The sequence below is a fragment of the Vulpes vulpes genome, chromosome 12 (genome assembly GCF_048418805.1).
Source record: "Vulpes vulpes isolate BD-2025 chromosome 12, VulVul3, whole genome shotgun sequence".
Lineage (NCBI taxonomy): Eukaryota > Metazoa > Chordata > Mammalia > Carnivora > Canidae > Vulpes > Vulpes vulpes.
The window spans coordinates 164,299,970-164,320,380 of NC_132791.1; the positions used below are offsets into that span (position 1 = coordinate 164,299,970).

Below are 20,411 nucleotides of genomic sequence, written 5' to 3' on the forward strand. Positions count from 1 at the left end.
TTCTCAAGACGTGTGTGGCTTCATATTTCCAGTGAGAAGCATGGCGCAAGGCACAGCGTTTCAAGAATGGGCTGAAAGGAAGCTGAATGTTAGTGTCAGAAGCCAGAACTTTGGGGCACCTGGGTAGCTCAGATGGTGAAGCATCTGCCTTTAGCTCAAGTCATGATCCCAGGGTCCTGGGATTGAGTCCCACTTGGAGATCCCTGCTCAGTGGGGAGTCTGCTTGTCCCTCCTCCCTCTCCTCCTTCTCGTGCTCTCTCTCTTTCTCTCTCTCAAATGAAAAAATGAAATATTTAAAAAATATATTTTACTTATTTATTTATTTATTTATTTATTTATTTATTTATTTATTTATTCATAAGAGACCCAGAGAAGAGAGGCAGAGACACAGGCAGAGGGAGAAGCAGGTTCCATTCAGGGAGCCTGATGTGGGACTCGATCCTGGTACTCCAGGATCACGCCCTGAGCCTAAGACAGATATGCTTAACCGCTGAGACACCCAGGTATCCATGATTAAATAAAATCTTAAAAAGAAAAAAAAAAGTGGGCATCCCGGGTGGCTTAGCAGTTTGGCGCTGCTGCCTTCAGCGCAGGGCCTGATCCTGGAGACCTGGGATCGAGTCCCACATTGGGCTTCCTGCATGGAGCCTGCTTCTCCCTCTGCCTGCGTCTCTGCCTATCATCTATCTATCTATCTATCTATCTATCTATCTATCTATCTCATGAATAAATAAATAAAAATCTTAAAAAAAAAAGCCGGAACTTTAGAATGAGATGAAAGTTCAGGTCTTGTCTCTGATGGTTGACACACGATGACTTTCCCTCTCTGAGTCTCCAAGTTTTTTTCTGAAAACCGGGAACAAGTACTTCTTTTCCTGGATTATCGCGAAGATTAGAAATAAGGAAACACCGGGGGATCTCTGGGTGGCTCAGCGGTTTGGCGCCTGCCTTTGGTCCAAGGTGCAATCCTGGGGTCCCGGGATCGAGTCCCACGTCGGGCTCCTGGCATGGAGCCTGTTTCTCCCTCCTCCTGTGTCTCTGCCTCTCTCTCTCTCTATGTCTATCATAAATAAATAAATAAATAAATCTTAAAAAAAAAAAAAAAAAGAAAGAAGGAAAGACCTGTCGCAAGTAACAGGCTCTCCAAAAATGGCTACTTTTGCCATTGGATGAATGATTCCTTGTAGCCCACGTTGTGGGAGCGAATGGATTTTGAGTGACAGGTTCTCTGTCACAGATTGTCTCTCCACTCATCATTTTACTTGACCCTTCCGGGACTGACCCGTGTGGAAGGCACAGAGCAGGCGGCAATAAATGCTACCATTTTATAGGTAAAGGTCAGAATGGCTTTGTCCTTTGTTATCAAGGACAAGTCCTTTGTTATCTGCTCTTCTTAGATGTGTCAAGTCCTAAAGCTTTGTTTTTCCCAGCTTTTTCTAACCCTTCAGCATCTAAAGGAACCTGAGGAACAAGAGCAAAGGAATGAGGGGGTGAGATCTCTCTGGGCCTTTCCTTCCTTCTGCCCTGCAGGAAGTGCAGGGAGGTGGGTGGCAGGACCAGCCCCTGGGCTAGCCCACCTGGCCTGGCCTGGCAGGTAAGAGCCGCTTGCCAGTGAGGCCTGCCATCTGGTGACCTTGGCTGTGGCAGTGGACACATTGGGTCAGACACCTGTCATTTGTGAGTGGCAGCTGTGAGTCGGGCTACCAAGTAGGCGAGCTGCCCTGGAGGCAGCCGTGCCAGGAGCCCTTGTGCTGTGGGTTTGTGGGAAAGTGGCTAGGGGAACAGTTGGCAGCTGGCGGCAACCTTGACCCTCATGGACCGCGTGTCTCCTGCCGGGGATTGGGATGTGCAATCCTGGCCACAGCAGCCCGCTCCAGCCGTGACCTCACTTTGAAGCTTCCAGTTTTATTTTTAACACTAATGTTAATTTTACATTCTATTCCATGATAAGCTCGTGTTTATTTTACTATGAGGCATATTTCCCCCTAAACATTGAGTCAGATGGATACTCTGGGAAGATGTTTGTATTTTTTCTGTGGCTTCTGCTACTCTTAGGACAGCATCTCCCACTGTAGTTTGAAAGTGTGGATTGGGGCAAAACAGTGTGAAGGATGATTAGCTGCAAACATGACAAGAAATGCATAGTTTAATAGGAACCCTTTGTTCCCTCAGTGATTTGTTGGTTGAGTCACTGAAACTCTGGTTTGTGTAGAGAGTATTAAAATGCTACCCCTCGAATCCAGGGGCTCCTGGGTGGCTCAGTCAGGTAAGCCTCCAACTCAATCTCAGCTCAAGTCTTCATCTCAGGGTCATGAGTTGCAGCCCCATGTTGGGCACGGAGTCTACCTCAAAAAATAAATTTAAAGAATAAAATAAAATGCTATCCCTCAAACCCACACATTTTAACCTAAAATGCATACATACATGTTGATCCACTGACCACATGCTGGTCCTTGGCCTGGATGCAAGGCCAAGGGCTTCAGCCTGAGTAGGCTGGTCATTTTTGCAGAAGGTCTCCTGCAGGGAATGGGCCCGTCAAACTTTGCTCTTTCTCCCCAGACTTTTTCATGCCTTGGCCATTCCACTGCAATGAAAGTTTGTGTTAGTGGCTCTTCTTTATTGGGTTTCTAAAGCATTGTGCTTTGTTGTCATGGAAACAGCTCTTTTCTTACACACCCATATTTCATCTCTTCTACACTGTGTGATCACTAAGGTGAGCAACTAGCATGAGCTTATGTGGGTACAAGCACAGCCAATTCTTATTAGTGGCCAAGGACTGGGACCAGGCGTGTCAGTGCCCTGAGGAGAAGCCTGCTGGCCCCCAGGCTCATCACGCTGAGGCCATCAGCCAGGATGTATTCCAGAGGGGATGGAGAGCACAATTCGCTCCAGATTCTGCTGGGAGAGGTCAGGTAAGCTGAAGGGATGGGAAGGACTACAGGGCAGGGGCCAGAGGCGGGTCAGAACTCCTGGCTGAAATTCAGAGGCCCTCGCACTGAGAACAGGCACCACCAGCCCTAGAAGGGAGGCATCCGGATCAGTTTCCTTTTCTGTGGATCCAATCAGCAAGCGCTCCTCCTTTGGAGCTTCCCCATCAGCCAGCTCGTCACTGCCTTTGTTAACCGTGCTATTTCTTTGTCTGATAATTTTTTTTAAAAATCTTTTATTTATTGATTCATGAGAGACGCAGAGAGAGGCAGAGACCTAGGCAGAGGGAGAGGCAGGCTGCCTGTGGGGAGCCCGATGCGACGCGGGACTCGATCCTGGGACCAGGACCACACCCTGAGCCGAAGGCACACGCTCAACCACTGAGCCACCCAGGCATCCCGCCTTCCCTGTCCTTGCAGGTTCTGCACCTCTGGTAGAGCTGGGACCGTGGGCTCTGGTCCCCTACAGACAGGCCAGGAGGCTGAGGCTTTGGTACCCAACCCCAGCCCCGCCTGCCCATTCCCTGCCTCTGTCCCCAGGAAGCAGGGCCTGGCGTTTGAAATCTCATCCCCTCCTTGCCCAACTCGTGAACCTTTTCCGGGAAGTCTGTCTGAGAGCCCTCAAGTTGCTGGGTGACTGAATCAGGGCAGCAGGACTCTGGTGTCTCTTCAGCCAGGGGCCCAGATCCAGTTCCTTTGCACAGACCCAGGAGGGGTGACGTTCGGGGCAAAGAGAGCAGCCCCTGGAGTCAGCCTGGGTTCTAGTCTGCCTTTCTCAGTCAGTGGTCCTGCCCCGCGTCCCACTCTCCTCCTTTACAAACAGAAGGCCTGCCCTAGGGGCTTGGCGTGGTGAATGAATGAGCAGAGACAGGAAGCACCTAGACTTTGCCGGCTGATGGCAGGTGCCCAGGGATGGGTGCTGCTGTCTCATGAGCCATGCAAAGCTGTTGTTCTGGACAGAGTCTGAGCTTAGCCCGAGAGCTCCCAGGGGCAGAAGTGGCCCGGAGACCTGTTCTGGCACAGGAAGGAGGGGAAGGAGGTGACACGAGGGCACTTGCTAGGAAGAGAGCGACCAGATGACAGGTGGTAGAAGGTGTTCAGGGCACTGTGTGTTGTCTCCAACACTTACAAGTTGTGTGCGGATCTGGGGTCTCATGAGAACAGGAGGGGAGGAGGCCATGTAAGCCCATGGCCGATGGGGAAGTGGAGTGTTGAGTGCCTGGGTAGGCAGCCAGCTGCAGAGCCAGACCCAGGAGAATGGGGCAAACCACCACTTAGCTGAGACTCTTTTTTTTTTTAAGATTTTATTTATTTATTCATGAGAGACACACACACTGAGAGAGAGGCAGAGACAGAGGCAGAGGGAGAAGCAGGCTCCATGCAGGGAGCCCAATGCGGGACTCGTTCCCAGGACTGCAGGAACATGCCCTGGGCCAAAGGCAGGTGCCCAACTGCTAAGCCACCCAGGAATCCCTAGCTGAGACTTTTAAAAATTTTTTATTTATTTATGATAGTCACAGAGAGAGAGAGAGAGAGGCAGAGACACAGGCAGAGGGAAAAGCAGGCTCCATGCACCGGGAACCCGATGTGGGATTCGATCCCAGGTCTCCAGGATTGCGCCCTGGGCCAAAGGCAGGCGTCAAACCACTGCGCCACCCAGGGATCCCTCTAGCTGAGACTATTGAGAAGGGGACCCATCTCCACTGCCCTCCCCCATGTGTGTGTGTGTGTGTGTGTGTGTGTGTGTAATTAGCTTAGGGGGTCAGGACAGAAGAGGGAAGTAGAATTTGCAGTTTTGAAAGATATTAACTATTTGGGGGTCTTTTAAATTATTTATTTATTTTAAACGATTTTATTTATTTATTCATGAGAGACACAGACTGAGAGAGAGAGGCAGAGACACAGGCAGAGGGAGAAGCAGGCTCCACGCAGGGAGCCCGAAGTGGGACTCGATCCGGGGACTCCAGGATCACTCCCTGGGCTGCAGCGCTAAACCGCTGGGCCACCAGGGCTGCCCCTAAATCTTTTCTTTTGTCTTAAATTCACTGCTCCTTTTGGGGGTGCTTTCAGCAAGGACTGACTTACCTGGATCATTTGGTGATCCTCTCTTGTAAGGTCAGCTCATTTATGGAGCCAGCTGACCTTTGGGACACTTGTAACCTGTGGCTTTGTGGCCCTCCCTTCTGTGTTGAAGAGCCTTGGCTGGGGCAGGTGGAAGGGCCTAGGAGAGGTGGGCGTACGTCATGGGTGGGTGGTGTCATTTACGGAGGATGGGAAGTCAGGACCATGTCCAGGCTCGGCATGTTGGGCCCCAGGCAGCTCGAGACCAAGCAGGGTCTTCCAGATTAGCAGGCAAACCTCCTTTTGCCAAGTCGGGGGCAGTGGTTTGTGTGGCTGGCCCCGAGCATCCCATACTATGGCACCCGAGGCATTTATTAGCTAGCTATATCCTGTGACCTTCGCACCATGGTCTCTGCCCCAAGCATGGGGAGACCCCTCCACTTCCTTTCCTCAGCCTTGTCAATGGTGGGCATCCCTAGGTATCACTCCCTACTTGAGACCTTGCCTGAGCCCCTCCTCCTCCTTTTTTAATAAAACAAGCTTTTGGGACACATGGGTAGCTCAGTGGTTGAGCATCTGCTTTCACCTCAGGATGTGATCCTGGGTCTGGGGATTGAGTCCTGCATCGGGCTCCCTGTGAGGAGCTTGCTTCTCCCTCTATGTCTCTGCCTCTCTCTCTGTGTCTCTCATGAATAAATAAATAAAATCTTAAAAATAAAAATAAGTAAATAAAACAAGCTTTCTTTCTTTTTTTTTTTTAATTTTTATTTATTTATGATAGTCACACACACAGAGAGAGAGAGAGAGGCAGAGACACAGGCAGAGGGAGAAGCAGGCTCCACGCAGGGAGCCTGATGTGGGATTTGATCCCGGGTCTCCAGGATCACGCCCTAGGCCAAAGGCAGGCGCCAAACTGCTGCGCCACCCAGGGATCCCTAAAACAAGCTTTCTATATCACTTAATGTACACAATTCCATGGTTTTCATTATTCACAGAGTTGTACCACTTTCACCGGAATGGATTTTAGAACATTTTCATCATTCTAATAAGAAACATCATACCCATTAGCCCTCCCTCTCCACTTCTCAGCCTTCCCAGCCCTAGGCAACCATGAATCTACTTTCCATGTCTATGGACTTGCTTATTCTGGACATTTTGTGTAAATGAAATCATACAGGATGTGGTCTTTTGTGGCCAGCTTCTTGCACTCAGCCTGTTGCCTTTTCTTTAGAAACACGTCTGACTCATACAGTTACAGTAGAGGGGTTTATACCAATCTATTACTCTGTCACAAGTATTGATGGGGCATCTGTTGTAGGAAGCAGGTGCTTGGCCACACAGCAAGGAACACAGCAGCCATGGATGGTGTATTAGTTATCTACTGCTGTGTAACAAATTACCCCAAAACTTAGCAGCTTAAACAACAAACACTAATTATCATCTCACAGTTTCTGTGGGTCCAGAATCTGGAAGCGGCTGGGGCTGCCGGTGTCTAGAGCTGGTTTGTTGGCAGATCTCCGTGACTGTCCTGCTGATGGCCAGATATCTCCATGCGCACCCCCCTCCATGTGGGCTTCTTCACGGGGCAGCTTGAGTGGCCTTACAACATGGCAGCTGGTTTACCTCATAGTGAGAGAAGAGAGACAAGGAGCCGAAGACTAAAGCTGCATAGTTTCTGTGAGCCAGATCTTTTTTTTTTTTTTTTAAGATTTATTTATTTACTTATTCATGATAGAGAGAGAGAGAGAGAGAGAGAGAGAGGCAGAGACACAGGAGGAAGGAGAAGCAGGCTCCATACTTGGAGCCTGACGTGGGACTCGATCCCAGGACTCCAGGATCGCGCCCTGGGCCAAAGGCAGTGCTAAACTGCTGAGCCACCCAGGGATCCCCCTGTGAGCCAGATCTTGAAGGTGACCTGCCATCACTGCTAGATTCTTTGGGTCACACAGACCCAACCTGCTATAATGTGGTGGGGAGCTGCAAGGAGGGGTGAATACCAGGAGGAGCAAGTAACTGGATATGGTTTCATGTGGACAATGGCTCTGACAATAGTCAGCTCCCAGCCCGCTTGTTCATAAAAGGCCCCCCAGGCTGCCTCTGAATGAGCCTTGGGTCAGCTGTGAGTTCTGTGGGTTCCATGCTCCACTTGGGCCTCTTCTACCTTTCCCTGCCCTGTATCTGTAACCCGGGAATGTAGCGTGTAATTATTATTATTTTTAAAAAGGTTCTATTTATTTATTTATTTATTTATTTATTTATTTATTATTTTTAAAATATTTTATTTATTTATTCATGAAAGACACACACACACACACACACACACACAGAGGCAGAGACACAGTCAGAGAGAAGCAGGCTCCATGCAGAGAGCCTGACGTGGGACTCGATCCCTGTTCTCCAAGATCACGCCCTGGGCTGAAGGCGGCGCTAAGCCGCTGAGCCACCTGGGCTGCCCTATTTATTTATTTATTTGACAGGAGAGAGAGAGAGAGAGAGAGAGAGAGCACGCGAGCAGAAGCAGGGGGAGCTGCAGGTAGAGAGAGAGAGGGAGAAGGAGAAGCAGACTCCCCGCTGAACAGGGAGCCCAATGTGGGGCTCTATCCCAGGGCCCTGAGATTATGACCTGAGCTGAAGGCAGCCACTCAACTGACTGAGTCACCAGGTGCCCCTGCGGCGTGTGATTATGTACATTGCACTTGGTGCCACCAGATTTATCCACTTCACGTAGGATAATTTTTTATAGACAGTTTTCCAGGTATTTGTGAATTCTGTTTGCATTCCTATCAAATTGATGAGCCAGCTTTTGGATTTCCTTTCATTCATGTTGTCCAGAAGGATGTTGAGTAGATGAGTCCTCAGGAGCCATCCCAGTGGGTCTGACACTCCCCACCATGGCACTGGGTCGCACCATCTCACAGAAGTCACTGGAGACACCTTTCCCGATGGCCCTTGAGACTATCTTGAGGGGCAGATCAGGTCTTGTTAAAATGAGCATGTATCATGCATTAAAAAACTGAGCCTCAAACCCTAAGGTAGTAGGGATATTTGTTGTGAGAAGCAGTTTTAGGCTCAAATACACTTAGAAGCTTCCCACAGAGCGGCTAGCAGATCGGTTTCACGAGTCCCCAGGGTATCTTCCGTGAGCCTTGATGTGTGACTCACACAATGAACGCCCTGTTGGTCCCTTTACCCCCTTACTCCGATTTCTCCCAGGACGGATTCACAATTGATCTTTTCCACAAACAAGGGATAGCTTTTCTTCTATAAAAGCTATAAAGAAGTCTAAGACGTGGTGTCCTCCCATGAGGATCACATTCTGGAATTGGACAGACCTAAGACTGCAGGAAACGGTTGCAGAATGCAGTGTGTCGCCGGATGCTCCGCTGCAAGGTCCTGGCTGGAAGCCCCCTTCCAGATGCTGTCCCATTGCCATTTGCCCCGCTGGCCGAGCTGGGCACGGGGTGCCGGCACCCACTTTCACAGATGAGGAAACCGCTCTGGAGTGTTTAGGCAACTCCTCCAAATCCAGCTCTAACCCCAGGGCTCCTGCTCCTACCTTCTGCGAGAGAGTCACTGCAAGCAGGAGTGCTTTTGGTATACACTTGGGAGAGTGAGCATTGCGAACAAGAGCATCATTTTTTTTTTTCCTTTGCTGTTCCCCTGTCCACCCCAGGTCACAAACTCAGAAAGTCTCAATTAAGGCAGACTTTTTGTCTAAGCTTGGAGACTTGGCTAAAGGAAAAAAGAAAAAAGCTCCGAATTCTAATTAACTTTGCTTTTTAACTACAGATGAGCCACTTTTTGAATTAACTGGGGGTGAGAGTCTCAGAGATTAATGGAAATATGTGAAGATGGCAGGGAACAGGGGCCAGACACTCCTATAATTAGGCTCCCTCATCTGTGTGCCTGGAGAGTAAAAAGATCAAGGGAAGAAAGCCATGGGGGGATTATGTGAATAACTGGGGAAGCTATCTCTCCCCTTTGAGGAGGATTATTTTCCAGAGTCCTCCTGTTTTCCCTAAAAGAATTAAAAACATTTAGCTGGTTTTTTTTTTTTTTTTTTCTTGTTAGTTGCATCTTATTTTTACTGACTGGAGCATTCCTGTTCTCGACTCTACTCTGCATCTTCTCTGATCACACTTAAAAATGCTGTAGGGCAGGAGAATAAATTCCCCTCTATCCTTCTAGATTCTTGGCTCAGAACCCTCCACCCCATGATAAAAAGACAGATTATCGTGAGAAAAACAAACTTAATCACTAAAGTAGAGGAGCCCCACAAAAATGCGAGATTCAAAGAAGTCACTAGAGCAGGAAACTTTATACTTTTTATTTTATTTTTAAAAAGACTTTATTCATGAGAGACACAGAGAGAGAGGCAGAGACACAGGCAGAGGGAGAAGCAGGCTACTCAGGGGACTCGATCCCAGGACCCCGGGATCACACCCTGAGCTGAAAGCAGATACTCAACCACTGAGCTACCCAGGGGTCCGACCTTTATACTTTTTTTTTTTTTAATTTTTTTTTTTTAATTTTGTATTTATTTATGATAGTCACAGAGAGAGAGAGAGAGGCAGAGACACAGGCGGAGGGAGAAGCAGGCTCCATGCACCGGGAGCCTGATGTGGGATTCGATCCCGGGTCTCCAGGATCGCGCCCTGGGCCAAAGGCAGGCGCCAAACCGCTGCGCCACCCAGGGATCCCACTTTTTTTTTTTTTTAAAGAAGATTTGCCTGTATTGTTTTTTTTTTTTTAATTTTTATTTATTTATGATAGTCAGAGAGAGAGAGAGAGAGAGAGAGAGAGAGAGAGGCAGAGACACAGGCAGAGGGAGAAGCAGGCTCCATGCACTGGGAGCCCGATGTGGGATTCGATCCCGAGTCTCCAGGATTGCGCCCTGGGCCAAAGGCAGGCGCCAAACCGCTGTGCCACCCAGGGATCCCTGACCTTTATACTTTTTAGACAAAGAAACAATTAATTCATGAAAGATTGACAAGACAAAGGGGTTTGGGCTTTGGGCAGTAAAATGGTGAATGGCATTCACCAGTAAAATGGTATTTATATGGTCTTCTTGGCCCTAAATCTCCTGTCTCTGGTGAGAAGCCTGCCTTCTACCCTCCCAACCCCCCCACCCTGCTCCCTACAGGGAGGGGTACTTTTCACAAGCAAGATTTATCCCCTGTTTTCAGGAGGACAAAGGAGGTTCAGAGTGTCCTTGCACTGCTGTTTCTCAAATACCTTTAATTCAAGATATTCAGTATCCCAAAGTGGCATGGGTGGAGGTGATAAACCCCTACAGGCAGAGTGCCAAATGTGGAAGGCTGGTGTTTGGGATTTTGGTGGGCAGCTGGGAGAAGTTGACATTTCCTCACAGTGAGGTTACCTGGAAGTGTCATGAGAGAAGTGGGGGGGGGGGGGGCGGGTGACTAATGGAGCAGATAGGCTTCCCTCTTCTGGAGCTTGGTGATTGAAGCAAGGGTTCTCAGGCGTGGGAGCAGAGGCTCCTCTGGTTTCCTGCCTCGTGCTTGGGAACTTATAAAGAGGATCCAGTCTTTTAGCTGTAGCAAGTAGAAGGGCGGGAATCTAATTTCTCTATTTACTCTGATTTCCTAAGATTGGTGAAACTTATTTAGTCACTAAACAAATTTATTTATGCCCTCATCTGTATTTCAGAAAGGATTTAACATTCCTGAGCCCTGAATGAGGCAGGAATTGGACACTTTGGTATTCCTTTCCTCTCTGCCACCAATTGATCGTGGAGCACAGCACTCCACCTCTTTATGTTTCCCATCAGTGAGAGCAAACGCTTTTTGAGCAATTACTGTACACACCCGACACTGTTCTAGAGGCTTTCCACTCACCTGTATTAATTCACTTAATTCTCTCCCAAATTATTACATTATGTGTCTTTCTGGATTTGTTAGTGTGGTTCCAGTACATGGTTGTAATACAGGCAGGATGACTTTTTGTGGCTTCTGCCATTTTGAAGAATGCTGGCTTTTCCTCTGGGCTCCAGAGAAGATGGTACCTGACGCCCCCAGTTTGGACCCCAAGCCATGTCATTGGGTTCCCCTGCTGATAAGGACCTTGTCTTTGCACTTGACTTTCATGCCGGAAAGGAAGGCAAGTCTGTAGGACTGGGCCCCTAAGGAGAAGGGCGCCCACTGTGTGGATGGTGGAGTGGAACCCAGGAGCCTGTCTGCCCACGGAGAATCTCTCCCCGATGGGGAGATGGGGATGGGATCGGCAGTGTGGAGTCGTTATCCTTCCCCAGTTGGGGGTTGTTGGGGATACTGACCCCAAGCCAGGATGGCTGTCAAAACTCCCAGCTCAGTCCACCTATCCAAGGTCGGGCCATGACTCCTGGCAGCTTATTTCTCATCCTCATACTACACCTCCACCCCACCCCACACCATCCCCGCACCCCCACACTCCTTGCCTGTGGGTCAAGGACCGCCCAGCTGGAGGCCAGTCCTCCACCACCCAGACCTCCTTCAGACTGTCTTCTGCCTCACGGTTCCCCTTCCCAGACTGGGGGGAGGAGTGAAGAGCAAAGTAGAAGAAGCCAGCGGGTGCAGCCCTGGAGGGGGAACAGGTGGCACGCTGGGCGGTCCGCATCCAGTGGCCCAGGGTCCTCCAGCGCAGGCCCATGTCACCTGCCAAGTGGACAGCCACGCTGCACCGAGTAGGTGGCAGAGCGAGGCTTGGTGTGTGAATGTGCGTGATGGGTGTGTGTTTGATCTCGGTGTCTGTCAGCGTGTGTCAGCTCATGTAATTGTGTGTGTGTGGGTGTGTCTTGGTGAAAGTGCATCCGTGTGTGCCATTGATCTGTGTCTGAGTGCATGTGAGGGAGTGTGTGACTTGACGTGTGTCAGCTTACGTAATTGTGCCTGAGTGTGTGTGTGTGTGTGTGAATGTGTATGGGAGTGTTTGCTTTGTGTGAATGTCTGTGACAAACGGGGCTGCGATGGGGAGGGGTGCCCCCTCCTACCCTGAGATGCCAGGGATGCTGACCACAGCCCTGACAGGGTCGCCAGGTGCTGGGGGCGGAGACACTAGGGTCACCAAGCGGGGCGGGACTCCCCACAACGCAGCGGCGGGGTCCTGTCATCCCAGGCTTCTTCAAGAGTCCAGGAGCTTAAAGCTGTTTGTGTCCTTTTCCTCCCCGCCTGCACCGGGCAACGCTGGGGTGGAATGGACGGGCCCTGCAGGAGGCACCTCACCTGGACCCTCGATGCAGGCCGAGACGACCACCAGAGTGGTCCTCAAACCACTTTCCTCATCCCTACGCCCGCCGCACCCGCTGGGACACCCGGGGAGGGGGTGGATTCTGAACCCACACTCCCTCCTTCCCTTGCGTTCCACGGTGGCAAAGCTTTAGGTCTAGGGCTATGGACCCCAAGGGACATTCTGAGGGCCACCGCACGGGACTCGGCAGGGCAAGAAGCCTAGCAGTTCTGCACCAAACCACGGCGGTTCCGAGGCTAGCTCTGCGCCCGGCCCTGGGTGCATGCGAGGGGTCAGCTGCTTGCCCTCGGGGCTTCAGGGTTCGCACTGACACCCCGAGGGCAAACAGCACGCACCTCGCAGGCGGATGCTTGGATTGCCTGGAGCGCTGTGTGCGGTGCGGGGCAGAGGGTCCCTGCCTTATTGCACCAGCGCCCGCCAGCGCGCCGGGAGTTCGTTGTAATGAATGGAGGTATAGCGAAGGCCCCCGGCAAACCCATTTACCTTCTGAATCCGACCCGTGCGGGGAACCCCGATGGAAAGGAAGGCCCAGCGGCTGGGGAACGGCCCGCACACTGGATGGGAGCTCAGAGCCCGGATGGCCAGTTCCGAGGGTGACCCCGGCTCCGGACCAGCGTCGGGGGTCCAGTGCCCTGGCGGTTCTGGTGACTCCCCGGGAACCCGGGAGGGGAGAGCGGTTTGGGGGACCCCCAGCCCTCGCTCCCTGTGCAAACACTACTTTGTATTCTCCAGTCACGAGGCGGGAGGGGGCCCAGGGCCAGCGTGCGCGCGCTGCCCGGGGTCCCGCGGCGGCTGGGGGGCTCCCGGCTCCGGGCGCACGCTCCACCTGCCCGGGGCTGAGCAGCGGGGGTCGGGAAGCATCTGCAGCTGCGGCCGCCGCGCAGCCCGCGGTCGCCGGCGCTCAGACACTCCGCCTGGCTGGGGCCGCGGGAATTTGCCGACGGTGCCCGCGGCGCGGCGCGGCGGGCCCTGGCCCCGCCCCCGCCCGGCGGCCCGCCCCCGGCCCCGCCCCGGCCCCGCCCCCGGCCCCGCCCGCGCCGGCCCGCTGTCCGGGCCCCGCCCCGGGCCGCGCCCCTCCGCCGCTGCCCGGCTCGCCGGCTCCGCGCCGCGGGCCTGCCCTCAGGCCCCCGCGGGCTCGGCGCCGCCGCCGGGAGGCTCGCGTAGCTCCGGGACCCGCCCGCCGCGTCCCCTGGGCAACCGTCTCCAGGGAGATCGGGCCCCGCCCCCGGCACCGACCCGGTACGGAGCCCACCTGTGCGGGCGTCTGCGGGGTCCCAGTGCCCCCCTGCGCACGCCCCGCCCCGCCCGGCGCAGGGCTTTGTCCGCCCGGGGCGGTCGGGGTCCAGGGACGTGGGGGCTGGGGGAGGCGCGCGCGTGTCGGGGCGGACCGGACCCGGCTGGGGAGGCCGAGTCAGGGGGTCGCGCTCGCGTCGTGATGCTCGGGTGTGGGCTGGTTCGTGCTCTCCTGCTCTCCCGCTCTCCATGCATCCCTTTTGTGCCTCGGGGGGGGCGGGGATCCAGGGTGTCCCGCTGCCGCCCTTGATGGGATGAGCAGGGCCCTCAGCCGGGCTCTGGACGTGGACGCGCCTGTTCAGAGCAAGCTGTTTACTTGTCAGGGACCCAGCAGTTGCCGTGCGCATCCTCCCCTCCCCCTGTCCCCGATTCGGGACGGAGCATCCTGCGCTGTGCCCATTCCTGGCATTGCTTCCCAAGCTTTGCCCTTGAACCCAGAGAGCTAGAGGGCGGCCGACCCAGATCCTGAGGTCCTGGGCAGCGTGAGGGCCGGAGCAGAAGACGCACCTTCCTCCGGGAAGAGCCTCCTCCTTGGCCGCCCTCTGGTGAATTCTGCTCCAGCTCCCTGTTTCCTGACCTGAATTCCTGAGGACGAATTGCTTCTTGCCTTCCCTAACTCTTCCTTCCCTCGGCTCCATCTCCATCGTGCATTCTGCTTTGTCTTTCCTCCTTTTGCAAGTGCTTTCTCTATAACCATGTCTTATTTCCCTGTGACTGAATTGCTGGGGTTTGTCCTCTTAACTCCTTGGTCAGCGATGGAAGTTATTTCTTCCTTAGCCCCTGGCGCTGACCTCTGATTTCTCTTAGGAAGTCCTGGCTATCCTCCCCTGGATGCCCAATGAAGAGACCATCCAGGGTCCTGTTCCTGGGCTCCTGCAGCAGGCTCCATGGGGGTGTCCTTCCAGGGATTAGGCTCTCAGCAGTGAGAATTCTAGCTTGGTTCTGGAAGTGGATCCTTGGAATGGACACCTTTTCCAATGGCTTCCCAGCATGGGCTTTTTGCTGTGGAGAAGCAAATGATTTAAGTTTCTTGCTCCTCAAGCCTCCCTAGCCTTGCCCAGTGGGTTCCAGGCAGGAGTCTCCCTGCTGTGGAGGTAGCTGTGGCCTTAGCTCTGGGTTGGAGAAATTGGCAAGTCCTGCTCTTAGAATCCAGCCGGCTGGGCTTCCGGAGCTCAGGTGTCTTCCTGTCTCTGGGGTCAGATTATTTGCAGGAGTGGCTGGCAGCGGGGGAGAGAAACACCACCAATGCAGTGAGTGGACAGGCCTCTCCCCACACACCCATCCTTTTCATCTCCAGCAAGCAGGGATGAGTGTCCCTGTATGATACAATTTAGTACTTGAGTAGGGACCTCAAGTGCAGGAATCTGCTTTTTGTATCCACTGAATGTAACTTGAACCCAGGCTTGACACAGATCATTTGCTTTGCTTTCAGAAACCAAACAAAACCAATGAATAACTCTAAAAATGATGTAAGTCATCTTATGATCTTGCTTCAGGTCCTGGAAATGCTCCGATGGTTTGCTTCAGTGCCATCAAAGGGGCTGGGGGTGGCATTGACACAGGTGGTGGGAAAGGCCCATCAAGCAGAATGTGATTGGTTTGCAAAATGGGAGTCTAGGTGAAACAGTTGCTTTCAAGCTAAAACCCTGTGAGGGAATGCTTAGAAGGTTTGTGAGACTTTCTCTTTTAAAAATGTCATTCGTTCATTCATTCATTCATTCTTTCTTTCTTTTTTTTTCCCCCCAGACAGATAAGGAGCTCAGAGTCAGGCAGGGGCGGAATGGTGCTCATTGATTCCAAAGCATCTCTGATCTGCCAGACAGAGGGGCCTTTGCTGCTTTTCTTTCTTGGACCATTCCAGAGAGGTAGGTTGGCTGAAGGAGAGAAGTGTGTGGGGAAGAAGAGATGTCATTTTGTAGATAGCTTAAGAATTTGAACAGACTCTGCCTTCCCTGACCAGCCAGCCAAAGGAGAAGCTCTCTCTAGCTTCCGATCTAGAACTAGATCACGCAAAGGAAGAGAATGACCCAGATGTGTGCTATGAGCCAACAAAGGGAAGTGAACCAGACCTCGGCCAGCTCCCCAAGAGAGGGATGCTGCTGTCTGTGAAAGGAAGGGGGGCTCTGCTCCCAGGAGCCCTGGAGCTCATTATTAAGCTATTTGACTTGCTTCAGTCATGGTAGAGTTGGGCTGGCCCATTTGGGGAAAGAAAAATGAAAACATTCTTCCAGAGGAAGTGAATTGAATTCTTGTAACTTGGTATTGGTTCTCAAAGAGTCCTTAGGTAGGGACACTGTTTCCCCAGAGAGTTGGCAGTCACCGTATCAGTAAGACAATGCTCCTTGGAACTTCTAGGACATTCGCTGGGAGATGAATGCAGTCTTTTCATTGTGCAAATGAAGAAACTGAGGCCAGAGACTGACATTGAGCATTGGCTTTGGTGTCTGGGGCTAGCTGGGTATGGTTAGCAGGCTCCCAGATTGGCAGGCCACAGTCCTATTTGCAAGCCCTGTGGGTACATAGGTATGTCTGGCTGCACAGTAAATTCCTCTTTTCCTGGATGCTTGAGCAGCTACTGTCATTTCTGATGGGAAGGAGCACAGGGTTACATCATGGTGTCATCCCTTGGAAGCTTCCCCCTGGCCCCACTCCAGATTCATTTCTCTAGATTTTCATCAGTACTTTCCAAACTTCTCTGTTAGTGTGGCTCTCTTTAAAAAGATCAAGATATTAAAAGCATAATGTTGACCTATAGAGTCGATAAAAACAGAGTGCCCTGTGGGACAAGCAGAGACTGGCTTAGGACTTCCACTCAGTGCTCTATTTCAGTTCTGCCACCCTTTGAAGACCTTGGGACTGCTTCTGTGGAACCCCAGGACCCCCTGGAACATAGTAAAAATCCATAGATTGTGTAGACCTCTGTTGGGGGATTAGAGTTTCTTCTATACACCTGTTTACACACCTATTTACAATATTTTTTCTGAGATTGATTTATTTGAGAGAGAGAGAGAGAAAGAAAGAACAGGGGGAAGGGCAGAGGGAAAGGAAGAGAGAGAATCCCAAGCAGACTCCATGTGAGCACAGAGCCTGATGCAGATCCATTTTACAATCCTGAGATCATGACCTGAGCCAAAACCAAGAGTCAGACACTTAACCAACTGAGCTGCCTGGGCACCCCAACAATATCTTGATTCTTGTTTCAGCAGATGCCTTTTAATAATTTTTAACCATGATGCTTTTTCATTTATTAAAAAATACCTACTTACTGTTGAAAATCAATTACCTACTTACTGTTTGCAAAATCAATTAGCATAACCTAACTCCCCCCAACCCCGCAAAGAACCACTGTTTCCTTGATAGGAGTAACTTCCTCCCCCAGATCCCCCAGAAAGCCTTCTATGTGTCTGTCTTTTTTTTTTTTTTAATATTTTATTTATTTATTCATAAGAGACACACAGAGAGAGTGAGGCAGAGACACAGGCAGAGGGAGAAAGAAGCAGGCTCCATGCAGGAAGCCCGACGTGGGACTCCATCCCGAGTCTCCAGGATCATGCCCTGGGCTGCAGGTGGCCCTAAACTGCTGAGCCACCCGGGCTGCCCTGTGTCTGTCTTTAGAAACTTGACTATGATGTATTGTTAAATGTTATTATGAACTTCCGTGAAAACCTAGCCAATGGAATGCATAGGTTTATCCTGGATCTGTTTCAAAAGCTCACTAAAATGAGAGTAAAAGAATAAAAAAGGAATGCATCCTTAAGGAAACAGACAAAGAAATGATTGAGGAGGAGCAGTGAAGCAAACACATTGAGAGGCAGAAAATAGGTTGGTGAAAGAGATGCAAAGCTTAGAATCTTGACTGTCCTGTGCCATGGTGGAGGCAGACTGGTGTATTCAAGGAGCCACCAAAGGCTCAAGAGTGGGAGCTAAAGTGTTTCTGATGATAGAGTGCAGGGTGGACTGGAAGCAGGAAGATTGATCGGAGGTATGTGTTGGAACAACCAACCCCTCTCTCAGCCCACATGATCAGGTGACTCTCTCCTCTAGCCTAGCAGAAGATGCCTGTTTTCCCAGAGGTATTCCTGACCTGGAGCAGCTCAGGCCCAGCCGAGGGTGGAAGGAGGTGGTATGGGGACCAGCTGAGGGCAAGAGGCACACTACTGAGAACAGAAGGAGTCAGTGAAAATTGGTATACTGAACAGTGAGACCCTTTCCTGGTTGGATCCCAGAACATGGCAACCTAGTTTATACCCCTCTCTGGTTAGGCCCTTGAGAAACTTCTCTCTAAGGAAATGGACCTCATAATAAAAGGTGACCCTCAAATACTGACAATGAGAGGACTCTCTTGGAAAGCTAGCTTGCTACCTTATCATTTCACAGTGATGTCTGCCAGGCAACTGGACTTTCCTGTGCACAAACAGCTTTTAGTGCCTCTGTCTTAAATTTGAATGGGCAGCTATGGATCATCCCACATAGAGTGAAGCCTCTAGCATGAAAGACAAAGACCCAAACAAACAGAAAAAAGGGAGTCAGAAGTCATAAACATAGTTGTTTATAAATGGGAATATTCATAAAACAATAAGCTCTTAGATATAAAAGCTGGGGTAGTAGAGGTGCCTGGTTGGCTCAGTTGGTAGAACATGTGACTCATTATCTCAGGGTTGTGAGTTTGAGCCCCATGGTAGGTATAGAGATTACTTAAGAATAAAATCTTAAAAAAAAAAAAAAAAAACTAATAGTAAAAGCAAACATTTCAATAGAATATAGCTGGAGATTGAAAAGTAAATTTATAGAAAGTAGAACAAAAAGACGGAAAATAGAAAGTAAAAAAATAATAAAAAATTAAAAAATAAAAAATTAAAAAAATTTTAAAAAATAAAATTAAAAAAAAAGGAAAATAGAAAATAAAATATAAGAAAACTGGAGAATCAGTTCAAGATGCCCAATATCCACCTCATAGAAACTCAAGACAAAGAGAAAAATGAAGAAAGGGAAATTATCAAACTATAGTAAAAAAAATTCTAGAACTGAAGAGCCTCTGAGTAGTACTCAACAATGAATAATAAAAGACATACTACATAAAAGTAAAGTATGTACTGCAGGACATCATCATGAACTTTGAAAACTTCAGAGGTAGAAATTTCTACAAGTCAACAAAGAGAAAAGAGACCACATCTAGAAGATTAGATAAAAGAATGGCTCTGGACTTTACAAAAGCAATACCAGAAGCTACAAGACAATGGAGCAACTCTTTCAAATTTCCAAGGGAAATTAATTCCTGAGCAAGAATTCTGTAATTATCATTCAAGCAAAATAATAGGATAAAAGCACCTTTGTAAATGTGGATTTTCCAAAGCTATGTGTGTGCACATGCATGCATACACACATACCTTTGTATCACTATTCAAGGAAACTAGTGGAGATTGTGCTGTACTAAAATGAGTGTAAACTAAGAAAGAGGAACAAATGATACAATATGTAATTGTCTTTTGTTTTCATTTGGTTCAGCTTCCAAATGGCTTTCAGTATTTCAGCTGTTATCTTACTTTGAGTTTGGAGAAAAAACAAACAAACACTTACCTCACCATGGGAACTGCAAAGGACTTACTTCCAAGCTTTCCCTGTAGCTAGGACCTGTGACCTAGACTCCACTGATGAGATGCACCCACTGTATTTTGACAGAGGAGATGGATGATGCATGTGCTGTATCTGTGGTTATGGTGGTGGCAACAATGAGAGGCTCCTCAAGATCAGCTTCTTGGCTCAGAAGTGGCAGAGGGACAAACTGGCCATCAGTATTCAATGGCAATAGAGGCAATTTTGCCATCAGACATGCATTATGGAATCCAGGGTACTAGTTATATTTCTTTTTTTGTTCAACTTCTTGTTTTTTCCTGGGGTTGATAAGCACCTCATCTTTTTATTTGCTATGTTTGCAATGTACTAATCACTAATTTTCCCTCAAACTCTCCAACAGAACTGTGAAACTCCTCACAAATCAGATAATTTGTCAGCACCTGTTCTGCTTAATCAGTGGGAGTTGGCTTCTTTACTTGCAACCAAGAACCTTGACGGTAGAGAGATTGGTGAGAATTCCCATAATAATGGTGAAGCAAAGTTCCAGCTGTACAGTATAGCTGCACAGCTCATCTAGAGATCAACTAGGCAAATTTGGAGCAATATGGCTGAGGGCCCCAGGAGGAATATCTCCAAGAAAAAAAATGAAGCTCATGGATTATCCGACATATTTACCATATTTTTAAAAGTTTTATAGTTCTGTTAGAGAGTTTAGAGAAGAATTATATATTTGTACACAGAAAAAAAATATGTTTGTACATAGAAAATGAAGCAAATTATAAGTGAGGCAGCTATCAACTATAGAAATAACAAAAAATTGAACAAAAGAGGAAATAAAACCATAGTATACTATGTGGTTTGGTTTTGAACAGTATTTATGTAGTCATAATAATGTAAGCACTCAAGTTTGATTAACAAAAAAATTATCATATAGATATGTTCAGAAGATGGAGGAGAGGATATGTGTATCTGTGTGTGTGTGTGTGTGTGTGTGTGTGTGAGCAGGAAAGCACAATGTCATCTTCTAAGATAAGAAGTTAAAGGTTGAAAATCGAGAAATATCCATATAAATTGATTATTTAGAAATATAGAGATAAAAACCCTAAGAAACAACTGTAGTCACGGGTGGTAGGTTTGGATGTGCAGAGCAGGAGGCTGCTGCTTTATTTCCTGCAAACATTTTAGCTTTAATTAATTTTTAAAATCATGTGCTTGTGTAACTTTCATAGATAACAAAATTTTGAAGTAATTATTTTAACATTCATATCCACCCATATGATAGCTGTTTTCATTTTCTCTATGCTTTCTGAA

General features: G+C 49.4%; 1 protein-coding gene across 8 annotated transcripts in view; it reads left to right on the forward strand.

Annotated features, from left to right (window-relative positions):
- The window catches only part of PIK3CD (phosphatidylinositol-4,5-bisphosphate 3-kinase catalytic subunit delta), a 51,733-nt gene that overhangs the window by 8,455 nt on the left and 22,867 nt on the right, over positions 1-20,411 (forward strand). For 2 of the 8 annotated variants that reach the window (XM_026005062.2, XM_072731235.1), the window contains exons 1-2: positions 13,297-13,472; positions 15,273-15,391. The exons of 2 other annotated variants lie outside the window; for them this stretch is intronic. The gene's annotated coding sequence lies outside the window, so the exon portion shown is untranslated. Of the gene's footprint in view, positions 1-13,296; positions 13,473-15,272; positions 15,392-20,411 lie in introns of those variants that run through there. 4 more of the 8 variants (XM_072731234.1, XM_072731231.1, XM_072731233.1 and 1 more) reach the window with 3 other exon arrangements.